Below are 16,532 nucleotides of genomic sequence, written 5' to 3'. Positions count from 1 at the left end.
CCCTCCGACCGCAGCCTGGCCATGAACCTGGCCTCTCAACCTGGCCTTCCCGGCCCACACTTGCTCTAACACCATGTCTGTGGCTCCCTGGGTTCCCATCTGGTCCCCCCAAAGAGACTGAACTCGGGGAGGGAAGGCACCTCTCATTGCCGCACCCTCTCCAGCCACAGACATGGAACTGGCACACAGTAGGGGCACAGGGAAGGCGACCTGACACAGAGGGTGGCAGGGGACATGGGAACACGACAGGTCACCCAGTGGCCTGGCCTCTGGCTGCCCCCTCCCTAGCTCTACAAGGTGCTAGGGAAACAGGCGCCCCAATGAAGCAGGAAGTTACCTGGCAAGAAGACAGGAGGACGCAGAGGAGGGTCACCAGACAGGAGGGGTCACCATTTACCTAATGGCTGAAGGAGCCACAGGTCAGGGAGGAAGTGGCCATGGTGAGCGGCTGGAGCTAGAAAAGGCTCCGGGAGCAGGTGGGAGCAGGGTGTGGCTTGGGGTGGGCACAGGCTGATCTGACCCTTCTGGTTTCTGGAGTGAGCGATGAGGCCAGAACACTGGCACGGCTGTGCAGGGACCAGCGCCCACATGGGCCAAGAGCCAACTGGACCCGACAGGAAGGGCTGATGGGAACCAGGGGAATTCAGTTACCCACCAGCCACGGTTTCCAAAACAACCCAACTCTTCCGCCTTCGGGAGAACAGTACAAACAGAAGATGAGAGCCACACTCTCCAGAGATAGGGGGGGAAAGTTCGGGGTGCGCGCCCCTGAGAGCTGGGGGCTGGGTGAGAAGTCTGCTTGCTCCTTCCTAACGGTCTGCTGTAAAATACATTGGGTGTTTTATGTCCAGCCACACAGAAGCACATTCCAGGACAAATTCCCTGTTGCTTGTCGCTGCTCCGGGGAAAATGGATGTGCAGCTCCAGCTCCATTAGCTGGGAGACGGGCTCACATGACTGAGGGTGTGTTCCCTGCACGTCCAGGGTGGGGCAGGCAGTGAGGCTGTTGGGAAATGGTCTCTGAGAGTCCCGGGCGCGAGTGCACAGGTGCACAGAGGTCTCAGGGGGTTGCCGGGGAGCCCCTGAGGTGAGCACAGGCACAGCCACAACAGAGGACCTGTCTGGGGACGTGGCCCTGTCCCCATCAGCTCTGTGGCCCATAGGTCATCTCTGCCACCTTCCTGTCTCAGCCTGTTTGCTCCTTGTCATCTGCACCTCAGACAGACAGAGAGACAGACAGACAGATAGGGTCTCAAGGAAAACAACGAGGCCACTTTTCCTCTGTTTCCTTCCTGAAGGTGGAGCCTTGCCGCCTGGTCCCCCTGGCCTGAGAAAGAGGTCACACAGTCCAGGCAGGGGCTCCCCACTCCCAGTCCCCCAAGCAGCCAAAAACAAGTTACCCCAAAACCTGGTTCCTGAACTGCAGGGCACAAGCGGGCAGAGAACCACCGCTGACAGGCCCAAGAGCCTCTGTGCCGTGCTCTCTGGGCCTCACTTTCCCCATCTGTAAAAGGGGCTGATGCAATGTGCCCCAGCTCCCTGAACACCCAGCCTCAGCCGGTGACTACAAGGACTTGGCGCAAGCTTCAAACAGCCCTCCACGAGGACACCCCCGTGTGCATGGTTGGAGGACATGGCCAGGTCTGCCTGAGGTGGGGCAGCCTGGGGGGCGGGCCTCAGTCTTGGTCTTCTGGGTCAGCCCAGCTATTGGAGAGAGACTGGGTTGAGCTAGAAGAGGGACTTGGCTCTAAACCCACAACCCTGAGGTACATTTTCCTCTCTGCCCATCAAGCATTACTCACCCAGACCCACTCCCGCAGGACGCCCTGTGGGGAGAACTGCAGACCAGGCCACCCAGGAGTCTGTGCAGCGGGCGGCTCCAGCCTAGACTGCAGGGAGAACCTCTTGAGGACAGGAGTGGTGAGATGAGGACACGGGTATGGACGGTTCTAGGGGTCTTTCGGAACTGGTGGGTATGGGCCGAGTTAGGTCGTCCATACGAAGCCCTGTCCTCAGATGCCCCTCACCCAACCTCTGGTGGTCACGGGAGACAGGGACAGTGGGGCCCAGAGGCAATCAGGCCGGTCTGAGTTGTGTCTGGAACTTTGTGGAGGGTGAGGTGCTCCCAGGAGCCACTCCAAGGGGGCCAACGCCACACCGGTACAGGCGGGGGCTCAGCCAGGCAAGCACCCCTCCACCCACTGGGAGACTGGCCCCCAGAGTGAATCCTGGCCCAGAATCTGGCTCCCAGAACACCCCTGGCTGCTGAGCCCCCAGGACAGGCTGGTGACGTGGCCACTCCCCAGGGAAGGGGAGGAGGCTAGTGCTGACCCCTAAGCATAAGTACAGAGCACACCACTACAGATGCCAGGGTGAACAGCACACACACAAACACACATGCTGTCCCTGCTCCCCTTAGGGAACGAGCCAGCCTTCTCAAGGCACAGGGCCCCAGGCTGCTGGCAGCAGTAATTCTATCCTGGGATCCCAGTGACATCATCCCCACCGGGTCGTGGTGGGGAAGGGGTGGAGGAGGCACGCTGGGGGTGGTTCTGGGAGAACTCAGCTCCACAGCTCACTAGCTGCGTGGCCTCAGGCAAGTCGTCAACCCCTGGGAGCCTCCTTCCTCCCTGCACCAGGCTCCCGGGCTGCTTTTAGCCCAGGGCACAGGGAGCGTCCAGGAGGAAAAGGGCTCCCCCCTCTGCCCACCATCAGCATCACACAGGCCCCTCTCAAAGACACCCAGGGCGTGTGCTGTGCCTGTCTACCCATGACCCTCCTAGGAGCCCCCCAGTATTCTGACTGGTGGGCAGTGTAAACACCCCCAAAAGAAGGCAAGTGCACCCCCAGAATAAAGAACTATGAGCCCCTGCCCCCTCCCCTGCAAAATACCACCTGAGAAGGCTACTCCACAGGCCCCTTACGCGACCCCCACTTGTCTCTGGGATAACCCCCATCCATGGTTGTTCTTCATCATCATCATCATCATCACTCGTTCACCACCCGAGTCAAGTCTCCTCCCGCCACCCCTCTCCCTCCAGCACACTGTGCTACTGTGTTGTCTGTGTCTGCACTTGATTTGCTCAGTCCTCTACCTTGCCCGCCCAGCCCCCCGGCCCCCCCCTCTGAAAGCTGTCAGTCTGTTCTCCACATCTGAGTCTGTCTCCACTTTTCTGTTCATCGGACTCCACACAGGAGTGAGATCACATGGCACTCGTCTTCCCCCGATGGGCTTACTTCGCACAATGCTCTCCAGGTCCGTCCATGCTGCTGCAAAGGGTGAGAGTCCCTCTTCGATGGCCGACCCCCCACCCCCATTCTGAGAGTCAGGGAAACCCAGGAGTCCCACCCTGACCAGGAGGGCAGCCTGAAACATCCGATCACACAAGCCCGCCACGGTCCCTGCTGAATATTTCATCCGGAGCAACGCTCCATTAGTCACCATCAATTATTCATCCCCTCGGGGCCAGAGCCAGGGATGCAGCGGGCGCAGCTGCGGCCGGACCCACGTCCACACTGCCTCCAGCCCCTGAAGGAGGCTCCCTCACCCCCGATACCTAGGGCCTGCCGGAGTGCCCCACTCCGAAAAGTGTCCGTAAGAGTCAGGTGGCTGCCACCCCACGGAACAGATGGCTGGCAGGTCGCAGGCCAAGCCACACGGGAACACAGGGGCCTCGCAATGACGCCTTCCAAGAACGGGAAACAGACGTGCTCCTTTTATCCATCCAACAAGCACATTTGGTGGCAGGTTGATGTAGCAGACGTGGCAAAACACACTGGGCCGCATGTCCCTGAGAAAGATGCCCGCTGCCAGCCCAGCTCCAGCTCCAAACGAAGGTCACCTTTCCTCAAAAGAGGTGCCAGGAATCATGGGCTCCCAGAGCTGAAGAGAAAAGGCCCTCGAGGCCAAGCCCAGTGCCACAGATGTCCTTCAATCACACACAGGTAAGTGGTTACCTGGCCTCTGGGGACACGCCCAGGCACAAGGTGCTCAGGTCTCCTGAGGGAGGCCATGACGTGTCTGGACATTCATTCTGTAAGTGTTTCCTGATTATCTTCCAAGTGCCAGCCACGGAATGAGACCCTAGGTGTACACCCCAAACAGAAAGAGTTCTTCCTCTGTTAGAAGCATCTTCCTAAGGGTGGATCCAAATTCATCTCCACGGGTCCTGTGCTCCCTGGGCCTCGTCAGAAATGAGAGGCAGGGTTAAATGTCTTGGAGACCAAAGCCTTGGGCTCACTGTGGTAAAGCTGGGGGAGCCAGCTTGCTCCCTCAGGCTGGCCTTGTGCCCCACAACTGCCTCCCTGTTTGGGCGACCAGACCTGACCAGTGGGTACCCCTGTGCAAGAGGTTTAAGCCCCCAGCGTTCCCTCCCCCCATAAGAGCATTGTGCCCCACGTGCCCACAGCAGGCATCTCCACCTCTCCCTGCCTCCACTCCATTCCAGAGAACTGCTTTTGCCCACTGGCGGGGTAGGCAGTCAACAGCCAGTGTGACAGATGCCACAGGAAAGCACTAAGATGTGTCCCCATGGCACCCACCATGCCTGGGATGCCACCATCACCCACCCCGCCTCTCTTGGGTGGGCACGACCACCTGTTCAACACGCGGGCCCTCTTTGTCAGGAGAAAGGCAGTTTGAGTCTGTCCTTGGGGCTGCAGAAGAAGACATCCTTGGGGCAGGGGACGGAGAGCAGGTGAGCAGATCTGGGGAAATGGGGGACTGAGGAGCAAGGGCAGCAGGCAGATGCTTGGAATCTCTAAGGGAAGATGAACCTGAAGGTGAGACAGGAGGTAACTTGAATATCACCTGGCATCTCCCTTTGGTGTGAGGTGAGCTCTGGAGGGTTCCAATTGGTCCCACCCAGTACATGGAGCCTCAGTTGCCTCCCATGCCCCAAGGGTGACAGTGACACCTTCTGCTTCAGCCAAATGTCCCTCCCTCTGGGTGAGAGACACATGGAGGGCTTGAATTACCAGCTTATTGAGGTAAAAAGTGGTCACCCAGGCCTGCACTCAGTCCCCTCTCCCAGCATCACACTCACCCCACCCTCAGAGGTCTGGGGATCCTCCAGCCCCTGCCCACTCTCTGACCCAGCCAGGGTGCTCCCACTATGGCTCAGCCCTCCTGCACACACCCTACCTGTGACATGGCCCCACTCTCAACCTCTCATCAGGCTGCAGAGAGATGTGAGTCCCTGACTTTGGAAGACCCCAGCCAGACTCCAGGACCTGAGGTCCTGAACTCCTATCACCTACCAGCTAAGCTGTCCCCCTACCAGGCCGTGCCCATCAAACGGCCTAAAGGCCTCGTGGGAAAGACAGTCGCACACACTTAGGCTCAGAGTGCCGCTGAGCTTGGAGCTCACACCCCTCATTTGACAGAGTGAGAAGTGGGCCCCAGAGAGAGGAGGCAGTTTGGCCACGGTCTCAGCCAGCAAAGGGTGGAAGTAGTTTTCAGCTACCAGGGACGTAGCAACCCTGCTGTCCCTTCACCACTGCCTCTGTCTCCAAAATTGGAAAGTCAGGGCTCAGCTGGTGGCTCTCCACTGAGAGGGAAGCCGGGGGATGGGAGCTGTCCGTGGTGCTGAAAAGCATGTAGAGGGAGGGCAGCTGTCTGCGGTTCTGAAGTGTGGACCACAGCCACGGGCTCTTCGGCAAGGTTTTTTGTCCGTGGTGCTGAAATCCAGGACAACGTCCCCGGGAAGGGCTCTGTCCATGGTTCTGAATAAAGCCAGGGCACAACTTTTTGCAGACTGCCGTCAGGAGAGATGTCTCTGTCCGTGGTGTTGACAACAGGTCTGACTCTTTGGGGCCCTTTATTAGGACTCTGTCCATTGTACTGAAATCCAGGCTGCAATCTTCCCTGTTCCTCCACCAGTATTTTTGGTCCATGGTGCTGAACCCCTAGGCTTGGCTACTGACTTTTCGGTGACTCTGTCCGTGGTGCTGAGAGAAAACTTTGCGGGGCGGGGGGGGGGAGGGGAGCCTGCCCGTGGTGCTGAAATCCAGTACCCAGTCATGTGGTTTCCCCTGTCCGTGGTGCTGAAACACAGTGCCGTCTTCTCTTTTGTGTTCTGTCCACAGTTCTGAAATTCAGGCCTGGTGGCTCTGTCCATGGTTCTGAGAGTCAGTGTTCTGCCCCCCCACCCCCCACCCCCGCAGGGTGGGGTCTCTCCGTGGTGCTGAATCTCTAGTGCTGAGCAGCACAGTTTGCGTTTCTAAGCATTGTTAGGGCCTTCGGCATCTAAAGAGTGCTGTGAGGTGTTCAGAGAAAGGGGTAGAGGCCAATTCCAAGAGAACACGCAGGCAAATGTTCCAGAGCATGGGGAAGGAGACAGTGCACCATCCCTGTCCCTCTCCTCTTCCTCCTCTTGAACTGAGCATGGTCACCTGATTCCAAGAGGGAAGTGCAAAGGCAGTCATCAGAAGGGAAGGCTAAAACAAATTTGGAGGATATGTGGATAACAGCAGACTCTTCAGAAAATGTGGGGTGAGTTTGAAAGATCCTACGAAGAGGCGTTACTCTTCTCCCCCCCTCCCACCCCCCACACCGCAGTGTGCTTGCTGAGTACAAATAAACTGTGACAACCATGCGGGGCTCTCTCCAGCGTATCTGCGCCCACATGGTATAAACCCTTGGATGGAGGGAATCTTGGTGACCAGTCTATCCTTTTTCACACCTACCCTGTCCCTGAATTTCCTTCTCTTTAAAGGAGGTCTTAGCACCTGTTTGGTCTCCTGTCACAATATCTAACCATGTTTACAGTTCAGAAATTTCTCTTCACATCTACCCGAAGTCCTTCATGCTAGAGGCTAACCCTATTGGCTTTCTGACATTATAAACACTTCTACGATGTGGGGAGTCTTTTGCCGAGTGGGTGGGGAGCAGGGTCCCAAAGGGTCTTTTGTACTCGGCAGGTAGACACACACGCAGGAAGTCAACACTCCCCACGCCTCATTCCACACGGAGAGCTCATGGCCATGGGTGACAACAACAGAAAGTCCAAGGACATGAAGGACCCCTGAGAGGGCATCTGGTCCACCCCCTATTTCTAGTAATAGGGCTGCTGTGGAGTCCCTGGGAAGAAGACCTCAGGGGCTGCCCAACCCCCCTTGCCCTCAAAGAGCCCACCGCCAGCCTTTGTTTCTGGGTCTGAAACACAAAATGCCCTGGCCTTCCTTAGCCCTCAAACCCAGCCTCCCCAGCAATCCCACTGCCCGCAACTCATGCACGTCTCAGAAGCCATGTTTATATTACAGCAGGACGAGAGAGCAAAGGTGTGACCGGGCTCAACTTGATAGAGTGCAACAGCTGCACAGTTAGCCCCATGTGTCACCAAGAGATGTGAACTCGGGATAGTTTATGCTCAAAAACTAATTTCCAAGAGGACTTGACATCTTCCAGATGGCACTGATATCAGTGACACCATGAGGAGAGGGACCAAGGTCACCCACCTTCCCCACCAACACTCCCTCTGAAAGCTCACCCTGCCTTTCGGGGCCATCTGTTTGACACTCTGTTCATCCCTTCAGTCACTTACCCAGCATCTCAATGCCACACGTCGAGCTCTGTCTCATACCCATCCGAACCCTGCTTGCTTCAGTTTTCAACCCCGGCTGCAGTGACACCCTCAGGGTGGTGGCAGTAGCCGTCTTCTACCTGCCATGCCCACTCTTCCACCTGCCACAGCAAAGGGCCATGGTCCCTTTGCTCTCCATCTCTCCCTGCTCTCAGGAGCATCCCGGGAGTGGAGGCTTCCCAGCTCTGTTCCTGAACCCCTTCCTTGTCTCCAGGGGAAAAACTATAGTTTGGTCTTCGAAAACCTCTAAGATGTGTCTGGGACCCTGAGAAGGAACTGCCAGAACTTTCTGGTCAAATCTCACTTTACAGAGGAAGGCACAGAAATAGAGGGGAGGTGACAAGCTCAAGGTCACCTGGGGGAATTAGAGGCAGATTCTGCCTCCCAACTCACACCTCACCCCAGAGCTCTCCCTGCCACGTGTTCTGCCACACAGGTGCACCCCACACACACCTGCTAGTGTTGGGAGTGACCTGACATCACACGGAAAGCCCAGGAGTGCCTGTGACCTCCCCCTTGACCATGAATCATAGCGGTCACATACCCAGTATTCCCACCCTGCTAGGTGATCCGTTGGAAATCCTTGGGGCACTGAGAATCTTTTACTTCACACAAATTATCATAATTGTAATTAAGCAATCAATTGTGTGATCCTTTTGTTTAATGTCTTACCTCCCTCAGACTGTAAGGGTTACGAGGGCGGGGACGGTGTCCGCTCTGTCTTTGTCACCGCTGTAGTCTGGCAGACAGGGCCCGCTCCTGAATTCGCGTGGCACGAATGAATACATGTGTGAATAAGAGGGGGGCCGGCCCATGGGAGGGAATGAGAGGCTGCAAGGCCCGGGGTCCCAGCCTCTCACCCTGGCTCCGACGCTGAGGACAGGAAACACCCTGGGGCACCACATGGGGCATGGGGGGATCCTGCTGCCGTGGGTGTATATGAGGCAGCTCCTGCCTTAGGAGAGCACTCCATGCTGGGGAAAGAATTTAATTAGTCTAGATACTTTCTTACACACCTTTCTCTCCCTCTCCCCCCACCTCCACCACCTCTGTCACTAGGGCAAGGCCTTGACCCAGACACACTGTCTCATTCATGTTCCCACTGTGTCCCCTGCTCTGAGCTCCGCAGCCCCTGCCAACACCACCTCCAGTGCAAACCACCAGACGCACCCAGGGGCTTTGCCTGCATTAGCTTCTGATCACAGGTGTCAGCTGTCACGGGATCGGCACGGCAGCACCGTCTGGGGGAACCACAGGTCCAGAGTCTGCAAACAGACCACACAACTGCTGCACCCCTGAGCCCAACACTAGGGTAGTTCTGACTCAGGCCTGGAAGTGACATGTAGGCAGGGAAAGGAGACTACATGTCACCAGACCAGTCTCCTCTGACCTGGACATAAGGCCTCGGGTTCACTTTCATTCTCAATTTCCAAGGAACACAAGAGGGGGGGACCACTGCCCACAGGCAACTGGCCAAGAGCACCTATGTGTACTTATGTGATGGTGGGACCCTTCCCCACACCTAGGTGCCACACACCCCAACAAGAAGGAGCTTCTCTCAGAAATTAGGGCATTGGGGGAACCCTGGGAGGGGGCTGTTTGGGAAGTCTGTCTAGTTTGTTAAGAGCCAGAGGTCTGTGCCCCAAAACTCGGAGATTAGTGTACCAACCTGCCCTAGGGACACTGCCCCCTGGCCTCTCCACTTCCAAACTCAGAGTCCTCCCCTGACCACCAGCCATCAAGCCCAGGGTCGGCCTTCGGTGCCTCTTCTGGGCACAGAGGGGAAGACCCAGAGGGAGAGAAACCCCACCCAAGGGGCTGGGAGAGTGAAGAACCAGGGATCCAATTCCTGCTCTACAGGGATGTCCCTAAGGAAAGGACAAAGTGCTTGGTGACCCTTCTCGTCCAGGGGACTCCCATCTTTTGCTATGTCCTGGCCTCTCCCCATTCCTAGTCTGTAGTAGGCAGCCCAGGATGGCTGAGCCAGGAAGGGGCCACGTTCCAGGGCAACCAATTACCAGGCATGTGGCCGCTGAATTGCTGAGAGGTTGTTCCCGTTGGTCCAGCGGTGCCGGCACAGACACCGGACCTGATCTGAGGGTGGCTCTTCCACAGTCCTCCAAAACCCCCTGCCCTGCTCTCCGCTGGTCCTCCGAAACGCACTGACCAAACTCTCTCAGTGGCAGAGCCACGGGAGCCACAGAAGAGGTGTGCGGACTGCCTGAGCTTCCCAGTCTGGGAGGTCAGGGTGGGAAATCTTAACTACAACAGGCAGTTGTCCAGTGACAGAGCCCAGAATGCTGCCCCTGGTTCTTGGCTTCTCTGCGGCCCCTGGACTGTGTACACTGACCCTCAAACACACGGGGTGGGAGGCAGGAAGGGTATGTAGGGAGAGGACATGGTGCTGGGCACAGTAGAAGCAATGTGGCTATAAGGAAGGGATCCTGTCCACCCTCAGCACCACCTCAGCTCCCCAGGCTTCCGCACTCACTGTTGGCACCCCAGGGGAAGCATGAGGGCACCCCCTTCCCCTGCAGTGGTGGGGGCCTGGCTCTGTCCCTGCCTTGGCCCCAGGGGCAGCAGGAGACCTGAGGAGTCGCAGACTGTGACTTCAGGAGCAGCCCACGCTGCTCCCTGCCTCCTGTGGCCGCCACAGCAGCCAGCGGTTCCCAGCACCAGAGAGCTAATCCAATTTCTCGGCTGAGTTTCCCCTTCGTCTCCTGCAATGCCAGGATTGATTTGGAACCAGGGCAGCTTGTTAACGTGATGCCTTTTCCTCCTCATGGGAGAGTCAAACTGGGAGGGAGCCACTCCACTCCCCTCCCCGCAATTAGCTCCGCACTTCCCGCTCACGCCAGACACAGCCCCACCATCTAACTTGCCGGGGTCCCAGTGCAGAGGGTGTCAGCCCCCCGTGCTTCCCCAAGGACCCCGGAAAGTGTCACCCAGTTCTTGTTCGTCCTCTGCCCACTCTTCAGCAGGCAGCGGATGGCCCCTCTCTCCAGGTGGAGAACCCAAGGGTTCTGGCCTCTAATCTCAGACCCCAGGCCTGTGACCTCGGTCCTTGTCAGTTGACGCAGGGAGGGATCCGTGACACAGTGAAACGGGGCCAGGCCGCCCCAGGGAGGTGAGACAAACAACTGCATGCTTGCTAAGTATGCTTCTCCACAAACAAACACAGGAGAGGAAAGACAGGAGGGTCCGGGAGGACCACCTCCAGCACCAAGTCCACAGGCCCCCTGCTCTGCAGGAAGGCATGAGGCTGAGTAGCTTCACTGAGATCTTAGGAGGGGCTTCCTCCCTGCACCCAGCAGGAAGGCTGCTTCCCCATCCCTTTTCATGAGGAGAAGGACATGCCCCACACAGGCAAGACCGCTGGTCCCACCAGAGTCAACAGGGAGGGGAGCAGCTGGTGCCTGGGGTGGGGGGCGGGGCCAGAGCCCAGAGCCCAGAGCACCATCCGACATCGAGGAGGAGTCGTTTCACAGGAGCCTGCCCTGCCGAGGCCTGAACTCAGCGCCACCCATCCTGCCTCAGAAGAAACAGAACCTACAAGTGGGAGTTGGGGGGGGGGGAGAGAAAAGAAAGGGAGAGATGAAAGTACACGGGATCCTCTCCTCCCCTCCACACACACACACACACACACACACACACACACGTGTGCACGCACATGGATGAACCCTTGCTGAGCAGGACGCAGGGAGAACAGCCCTTCCTCCCCCTGCAGCCTCCGCCTCTTGGCCTTATTGCCACTTCCCCAACCAAGTCAAGCGGCCTGCCAGGAAGGCCCGAGCCTCCTGGCAGGGGATCTCACCTCAGGGGCCCCTGGCCTCTCTGATGGGGAGTACTGGGTTAGGTCAGGGGTTCAGTCTACCTGGGTGTGGAAGGGTTAAGTTCCTCCCAGCCCACCCATCCTGTCTCAGGGCCTCCTGCCCCTCCCCATCCACTTTCCTTGCCCACCTCTCCAGCCCCACACTCAGAGCTACTCTGACACTGTGGTGAAACCAGACAGTAATGGGCGAACTCCCCCTCTAACTGCGACATTCCCATTCCAGAGCCACCACCTCAACCCAATTATGGGAAACTCAGCCAGGCTTCTCCAAGGCCTGAGGCCTCCCCGTCCCCACAGATGCCTCCGGGGAGCATCCCTGACCCCTGCCCATCCGCCATCCCACCCTGGTCCCAGTCTGTCCCATGACGGGGCCAGGGCTCCCCAGGTTCTCTGCAAAGGGAAAGGAGTGGGGAGGCTGCCCAGGCAGGTGCATCCGGGAGCCCAGCCACCCTGCACTGGCCACCCTGCACAGGCTCCAGCTGCTAGGTGGGGGGTCCTGCCCTCGGGGGCTCCCAGGCCAATGGGGGAGATGATCTGAGCCCCTTTAATCCCTTGTGCAAAGCCCATCTGAACCAGAAGAGGAAGAAGAGGGAGGAGAGCAGAGGGAATGCTGGGCCGGGCTCTGGCGGGTCCAGGCTCCTCAAACCTGAACTCTCTGAAGCAGAGAAACAGCCAGACACCAACTGGACCCCATTTCCCTGCCTTTCGAGGACCTCTCTGTCCTGCCTCAAGGCCCCCTTTAGAGGAAGCCTGAAACCCAGCAGCGCCCCCCTGGGATCATGCTGCTGAGCGGGGCAGATTCAACCTGATAGCAATGGACTATCCTTCCTTCTTGGGCCCACTCCCACGGCCCCCGCAGCCCCTGCAGCCCATTCAAAGAGGGCACCCCCAGGACACCCAACCCTGGGGCCAAAGCATGTCTGCAGGGTCGCTGTCCAATTCTGTGAAATATGCTGTCTGATGTCAGCCACCACCTCCTGCTCTCGCTCAAAGCACGATGGGCGACCACCCCTGACCACATGGCCCCCACTGCCCACGAGCCGGTGGGAAGGTGGGAAGGAGCTGGGAGGGAGGCTGGCTGCAGAGGGAAAGTCCTGGCCAGCAGCCACAGGGGCCTAGAAAGCCCCCAACATGCCTGGGAGCAAGAGATTGTGTGAGATTTTGAACAAGCCACACACGTCACCTCTCTGGGCCTCTGTTGTGAAACGGGTCAGTGACTGAGGGACACAGCCCCAAGACATAAAAGCTCCTCGGGCAGGAGGCCCAGCATTCAGCTGGACGTTCCACAGACGGTACAGGTGGGCACTGTTCTAGTCTGCAAGTGCTCTGGGGAGGAAGTCTGCTCGTCACCTCCGTGTCCCATGTGCTCGGGGTGTCCTCCCCTAGAACTGTGGGCCCCTTGCTGAAGTTCAGACCTCTTCGGGGGAAGCTAGAAGCCAGGGCTCTTGCGGTCCAGATGCACAGGACCGTCCAGGGTCCTCTCCACTGGGAGCCGAGCTTACCCGTCACTCGGGCTATTGCCCTGCACTGTCCGTTCCAGGGACAAAATGGATTTGCGGGGACAGAGCCTTCCCGGGAGTAAAGCTTTGGCAAGATATGGCTCTCTGGGCACTAAGGACGGCCTGGGGTTCGGAAGGTGAGATGCGGGAGAGCCACTGAAGATGTCAGAGCAGCTCCTTCCTGTGAGTCTTTCAGAAGCTGGGGACCCAGGAGAGCCCTGCGTGTGGGCAGGGGAGGGCCCCTCACGGGGACCGCAGTCACTTCCGGGTATGCTGGTCACCACTCTAACCTCTGCACAGGGCTCCATTCCTTTCCTCCTCGCCAAGAACAGCCTGCGTCACTGATGAGAATTGCGTCTCCACTCTGCAGGTGGGAAGACTGAGGCTGGACAACCTGCCCAAAGCCAGGGTGGGCAGCAGAGCCAGAGGCCCCAGGCATGGCAGCGACTGTCTCTCCCGCCTCTTAGAAGCATGTCTGAGACTTGACTGTTCCTCTCTGACACTGCTGTTCATCACGGGCCTTCCGCACCACAAGGGCCGGGATGCGCCCTGCTCTGCCGGCTCTTCGCCAGAGTAAAGAAGGCCAACCTGGGGAACCGGGGTGCACCCATCTGCCAGGAGGCGCGTCCACTGCCATCCTCGACTGCGGGGCCGCTGTCTTCCTGCAGACCTGGTCCGCCCACCCAGCCTGCGCTCTCAGAGCCGCCTGCGTGCTCTCCTGATGCTTCCTCGCGCCGTTCTGTGTTCAGCTCCCTGTGAGTCACTCGATCGTCGGTGCTGTGAGGGCAGGAACCCTGTCCATTTTGTCCCCGGCTGAATGTCCCCTGCCCAGCACAGCCAGGGCAAGCCTGGCACATAAATACTGCTGAATTAGTACAGTCACACACTGCCATCGGTGGCCTGCAGAGCTCTCCGCTGCCCACGCCAGGCAAACACCTCCGCTGTTCCCTCTGGCCTATCATTCCAGTTCTGAGAGAGCCCCCATCACCCCGGGCAACTGGCTCAAGAAAAGCAAACATGGCTTCAGCTGGACCCTAATCAGGAAAGTCTAAACACCAAATTGCCAAGTGACTGAAACAGCGTTTCTACCCATCCACAGCCTTCGAGACCTGAGGATGTTGCTGTCTGGGGGCTGGGGAGGGGTGACAAGCCATTCCTCCAGCCCGCAGAGCTCCCCCACTCTCCCTCCTTGCTCACTGGCCTTCCCACACCCTCTCACAGGCCACCTGCTGCCCCTCTGCCCACTCTCCAAGAGGCTGCACCACTCTGTGAGCAAGAGAGCAGACCCCAGCAACAGGACAAAACCCAGGGAAGGAAGAAGGGCCACTCCAGTCAGCCAGGTGTGCCTGGGGCTGCTGCGCACTGGCTCGGGGAGGGCTGTCCTCCAAGCCCACCTGCCCCAGGTCCCCAAAGTGACAAGGACAGCCCTGTCACACCTGCCTGGGGGCTGGACATCAAAGGAACCCAGACCCAGCTCCAGAAAGGGTCTCCCTGCCCCAACATGTCTTCAGCTCGCACACACTGCCTGGGGAGGAGGCCAGTCCCTGTCGAGAGACGAGCCGGATGCCAGCTTTTCTGTGGGCAGAGCAACACTGACCAACACCCTTCCCTTCCCTGCATCCTGCTCAGTGGGCATCAGGCCTGTCAGCAGCCACAAAGCTGAAAGAGTGAGAGTTGTGTTTGCACCCCGCCCCCCCCCTCAAAACACAAAGTTGCCTAGAAAGAGCTCCTGAGCCCCGAACAAAGGTGACTCAACAGAGCAGTCTGGGTCCCTCCTCCTGGGGACAGAGGACCTCATCTAGGTAACACCAGAGTGGAGCCAACCCTCTGCAACCCCATCCCACCCCTCCACTCTCCAGAAGCCCCAGCTCCTCCTGGGTATGACAGGAAGTGGGGGTAAGGACCAAGCCCAAGAGGTTCCCAGACAAAGCCAGGCCCCAAGGGGCTTCGCCGAGGATGAGGCCCGGGATCTCTCCAAGAGCCAGGCAGGGCAGAGGCAAGCCACACGGAGGCCAGAGGCCAGAGATGAGGGGTGAGCTAGTGCTGGTCATTCCCAGGGGCACACAGAGTCCTGGCCACAGGGTGGTGGGGTGGGCCCCTGTCGCTGACTCAGCCCCAGGCCACAGCTCCCAGGACACAGGTGGGGCCAGGCACGCCCCACAGCATCAGAGCTGCCTTGCCCCCACACCTGGCCCCCTCTGGCCTGGCCCTTGGGTGGGGGGTGTGGCTCTTCTCTGCAGCCTCTCTGGTGGTCGCAGAGGTGTTTCCGGTACCCTGAGGGCTGGACTTGGACCCAGGCAAGGAGACAGCAAGGGGCCCTCACGTTGCCCCTGTGACGACGTGCCTGGGTCACCAAGGCAGGGCGGGTCGATTCAGGACCACCGGCCCCCCACATGGAGACTCCCAGCCAGGTCTGCGGAGGGAGGAGGGGAGGGAGCCCTCCACCTCCAGGTCAGACCCTAGCCCACCTTCCTGTCTTCCTTGGCACCCAGATCCTGAAGAGTTCCCCCTCCGCAAGCCCCCCAGCCCCGACGTCCTGCTGGCCTGGAGGTGATCACTTCTCACCGCCCCCCAGGGGAAGAGGGCCTGCTGCAGAGGGGAGAGGGCGTTGGCAGCCCCCCCCACACCAGGGGCTTCGGTGTCCCGGGGACATCTGCAGGGTGAGGGGGTGAAAAGGGGGAGGAAAAATGAGGGGCCTGGGTTAAAGGGCTTGGAGGATAAATCCTGTATTTTTAGTTGAAAACCCTGTGCCCTGACAGGGGACTGCGAACAGGGAAGGTCGGGGAAGCAGGCCAGGGTGGGTGGGTGTCTGCTGGCTGTGGGGGGCCGGCTGGAGGAGGCGGCTGGGGCGCGGGACGCCCCGGCCCTGCTGAGTCATGAGATTTGCCGGGAGGTGAGGGCCCACGTCCTCCGTCCCCGCACCTTTCCGCGCCGCCGGCCGACCCCGACCTCTCCAGGACCCGGCTCTGCCTCCTGGGGCTCCGGGCCCCTCCCTGCCCTCCCTCGACGACGGGGCCGGGGTACCCAAGTTTGAGGCGGGGGCAGAAGACCCCGGGGGTGCCCTGCCCTGCGGCTCATCCCGGGACCGAAGGAGTGCGCCCCTCTTCCTCCCCGAACCCGCAGGGGAGCCGGGTCCCTAGAAGGAACCTTCTGTCCGGACGCGTCCAAAGTCCCCTCGGCCACAACTTCCCGACCAACCAGCCCAGAGCCGGCCCCACGCCGCGCCCCTCAGTTGGGGCACAGAAGCCCGCCGGGAAGAGAAACTTTGGGGGGCAGGGGTGAGCCACGGACCGGGTGCGGACTCACCGGAGCGGCCGAAGCAGCAGAGAGACCTGGGCACCACGCGAGGGCGAAGTAGGCGCGGCGCGGACGCGCTGGCACAGTCCCCGGCCCAGTCCCCGCGCCGGCCCGGCCCCAACTCGGCCGAGAGGCTCTGCCGCAGACCCGCGGAGCCGCTGTGCGCCCGCGGGGCCGGGGAGGGAGGGAGGGCGGGAGGGGGCGGGGCCGGCGGCAGCGCTGCAGCGCGGGGCGGGGCGGGGCGGGAGGGGGAGGGGGAGGAGCGAGAGGGCGGAGGGGCGGGGCGGGGCGGGCGGAGGAGGGGGAGGGGCGAGAGGGCGG

The 16,532-nt window shown here is 59.8% G+C and overlaps 1 protein-coding gene across 1 annotated transcript in view; it reads right to left on the bottom strand.

The window, feature by feature from the left end:
* Nucleotides 1-16,332, bottom strand: part of SYT2 (synaptotagmin 2) — a 44,993-nt gene extending 28,661 nt beyond the window's left edge. The window contains exon 1 of the mRNA XM_024576071.4: nt 16,221-16,332. The gene's annotated coding sequence lies outside the window, so the exon portion shown is untranslated. The remainder of the gene's footprint in view (nt 1-16,220) is intronic.
* Nucleotides 16,333-16,532: the final 200 nt, after the last annotated feature.

The sequence above is a fragment of the Desmodus rotundus genome, chromosome 10 (assembly GCF_022682495.2).
Source record: "Desmodus rotundus isolate HL8 chromosome 10, HLdesRot8A.1, whole genome shotgun sequence".
NCBI lineage: Eukaryota > Metazoa > Chordata > Mammalia > Chiroptera > Phyllostomidae > Desmodus > Desmodus rotundus.
Note: the sequence above shows the minus strand (reverse complement) of the source record. Positions and strands in the feature narration are given on the sequence as shown.